This window comes from Hyaena hyaena, unplaced genomic scaffold (genome assembly GCF_003009895.1).
Source record: "Hyaena hyaena isolate Hyena2069 unplaced genomic scaffold, ASM300989v1 scaffold_86, whole genome shotgun sequence".
Lineage (NCBI taxonomy): Eukaryota > Metazoa > Chordata > Mammalia > Carnivora > Hyaenidae > Hyaena > Hyaena hyaena.
In genome coordinates, this window is record NW_024080721.1 from 100,872 (window position 1) to 104,138 (window position 3,267).

Below are 3,267 nucleotides of genomic sequence, written 5' to 3' on the forward strand. Positions count from 1 at the left end.
ACGTATATCTGTGTCTTTTACTTCATTATAACGGTGCCGCAGATTGTTTCTGTAACTCATTTCAGGGTACCTATGTCTTCGGTATTTCATACAGATATTACAGAAGGTAACTCATATCCCCATCTTTTCAATAGTCAAAACAAGCTTGACATGAACACTTTTCCACTTTTATTTATTTTTAATGTTTGTTTATTTATTCTGAAAAGGAGAGAGAGAAAGAGAGAGCATGAGGGGGGCAGGGGCAGTCAGCTTTCCTCTCGGCTCTGTCCACACACATAGTTTGTGGGTCAGGCTGTCTCTTACACAATCGTCTCTTCATTATCCGTGGGAAGGGGTGGGGTGCACAGGGAGGAGGAGAGGAAGGAAGTTACAGAGACATCGAGATCACCCCAGGTCACTCCAGAAGGTCCGAGCCAGATGAACCTCCTTTAAAACACGGGGGGAGGGGGCAGGCTCACCGCCCGACTGGACTGTGTAATCAGGCCATGCCTGCTGAGCACGAATTTCTTAGAATCAAGCACTCGGAGGTAAAGGAGTGGCCAGGCTGGTGGGGTCACGTTCAACCGAAGCAATTGTGAAACAGGTTCAGGATCACTCAGAGGCACGGTCGAAAATGAGGGCCCCACTTGGGCGTGCATGAGTACGTCATGGAGATTCCCGACGATACCTAAAGCCGGCTGAAGCGATGTCGTTGAATTAGGAGAAAACCCGTCATTCCTGGATAAACGCAGCAGCTGTTGGACGTTCTAAAGTTAAAATAATGAAAAACAACAATAGCCGCCATTTCTAAGCCCTGTCCTAGTTCTGGGCGCTGAGCTAAGTGCTTTGTGGAAAGTCACCTACTGGATCCTCAGAACAAGTCTGTCACATGGGCATGTATACTCTGTGTGACCCAGGAGGAAGCAGTGACCCAAGGAAGCCACTCAGTTCTGCTGGGTTCCCCCAGACACCAAGCATCAATGTGTAGGAGCCAGCCAGCCTGCTGGGCTCTCAATTAGTACCCCTCCGGAAGGCAGGCCCCAGCAGGGCACCTGCTCAAAGGGGGTCCCCTTCCAGGCCACCCGCCCCAGGTGGAAGAGAGAGTCACGGACACTTAACTTTGAAGAAAACCAAATTTCTTCAACCTAAAGAATTCTCCTTTGCTTTAATACTGCCCTTCTGAAGTTTTCCTTTATGTTAGAATGTCCATTCTTCCGCAAACTCACAGTGCTGAGGGAAGGCAGTTTGTTTGTGTTTTAAATGTTTTTTTTTTTTTTTTTTTATTTCTGAGTCAGAGAGAGAGAGCAGGGGAAGGTCAGAGAAAGAGGGAGACACAGAATCTGAAGACAGGCTCCAGGCTCTGAGCTGGCAGTTAGCACAGAGCCTGATGCAGGGCTTGAACCCAAAAACCGTGAGATCATGCTTAACCGACTGAGCCACCCAGGTGCCCCTGTTTGTGTTTTTAATATCACTTTTTAAAAACAGAAATCTGCCGGGGCGCCTGGGTGGCTTAGTCGGTTAAGCGTCCAACTTTCGTTTAGGTCATGATCTCGCGGTTCGTGGGTTCGAGCCCCGTGTCGGGCTCTGTGCTGACAGCCAGCTCAGAGCCTGGAGCCTATTTCAGAGTCTGTGTCTCCCTCTCTCTCTGACCCTCCCTGCTCACGCTCTCTCTCTCTCTTCTAGAAATAAATAAAAATATAAAAACAAAGAATAAAAAAAAATAGAAACCTGCCAACATCTAGGGTCCCCAAAATACATATCTACACCATACGAGCCACGTTATTCAAGGGTCTGTGAGTGGACCATTGGCATCCGCGTCTGTCACATGTGTCAGCAAAGGAAGGATGGTGAGGGGGTGAGAGGGAGGTGCCACCACGGTCTTGGGCTCAGGACCGTCCTGAGGACATCCCACTGTCACCTGGTCAGAGGCGGAGATTCTGCTTCACCTCCATTGTCGGGACCCGGGTGCCCAGGTCCACCCTCTACTCAGAGGTAGGATTATAAGTAGCCTTGCAGGTTAGACTGCAAGGGTCCCCAGAAGGTGTGTCATTGGCGTCCAAACTCAAGGACGCTAAGTGGTTATTATGGCCCTTCCACTCTGCCCTCAGGACAGCCTGCCAGTCCTTCTTCCTCTGTTTACCCAGTGACCTCCTTCTAGCAGTCTTCCCCTCCGCCTAGTTACCCCCTCTCGTCCTTGGGGTTGGAGAAACTGGTTCTCCAAGACTCCTGTGGCTTTGTGCTTACCTTTCTTCCTTCAGAGATTCCCCTGAGTCTTTCTCTCGGCTGTGGTGCAGGCTGGAGTGGACTGGATGTTGGGGGAAGAGCAGAGGAGAGGATTAATATTCCAGCTGTGCCGTGGACTCAATGTGTGCGAGCCCCCCCCCCCAAGCATATACTGAAGCCTAAATCCCCAAGGTGATGGTACTTGGAGGTGGGGCCTTTGGGAAGTGATCAGGTCATGAGGGTGGAGCCCTCAGGGATGGAATCAACACTCTTATCAAAAGAAGAAGAGAGTTGGGATCACCTTGTCTCTGCTCTCAGCCACTGAGGACATAGAGGAGGCCATCTGCAGACCAGGAACCAGGCCCTCACCAGACACGGGCTCTGCAGGCACCTTGATCTTGGACTTCCAGCCTCCAGAACTGTGAGAAATAAATGTCTGTTGCTTAAGCACACACATTCCCCCTCCCACCCCTTACCGCCCCGTCTGCGGTGATCATTACAGCAACCAGAACTGATCGCTACAGCTGCTGCCTTGCTATGAGCTGAGCCCACACCTGTGATGAGGGAGCGGGGGGCAGGCTGAGGGCAAAGTACAGGCTACTAGCACCCCGACGCCTGCCAGATGGGACGTGTGTGATATTCCTCGGACACGCCTGGCTGCCTAGGAACAGGGGAAAGGGAAGGAAGCAGATGGTTGACTGACAGAGATCGTGGTCATGAGGGATGTCATTCAGTTTACGGAGAACTTACTAAGCTGCAAGAAAAAGGCAATCTTATCCTATCCGCAGCCTAATCTCCAGAAACCTATAGGCTCTGTTTCCTGGAGCCTTAATATCACCCTCATCAAGATGGAAGGGGGCTTAACGCCATGGTGAGGTGGGAAACAGAGGCAAATGAAAATTAGATTCCCTTACTGCCTGCAGCCCACCGACAAGTCTTTGAGACGGGCAGAGTGACCTCCCCTAGGAGCTCAGCTGCCTCGATGATGATGACACTTTGCTGGGAGCTAAAGGGAATCTTGGCTTAACAGTATCCTGACCCTCCAAGATCCTGGGAGTCTCCTTA

General features: G+C 50.9%; 1 long non-coding RNA gene across 1 annotated transcript; it reads right to left on the bottom strand.

Moving 5' to 3' along the window:
* Positions 1 to 226: 226 nt before the first annotated feature.
* On the bottom strand, positions 227 to 2,618 carry LOC120233384. The gene is made up of 3 exons (XR_005528800.1): positions 2,504 to 2,618; positions 2,224 to 2,284; positions 227 to 746 (listed from the first exon to the last, which is right to left on the bottom strand). It is a non-coding gene; the product is annotated as an uncharacterized LOC120233384 (long non-coding RNA).
* Positions 2,619 to 3,267: the final 649 nt, after the last annotated feature.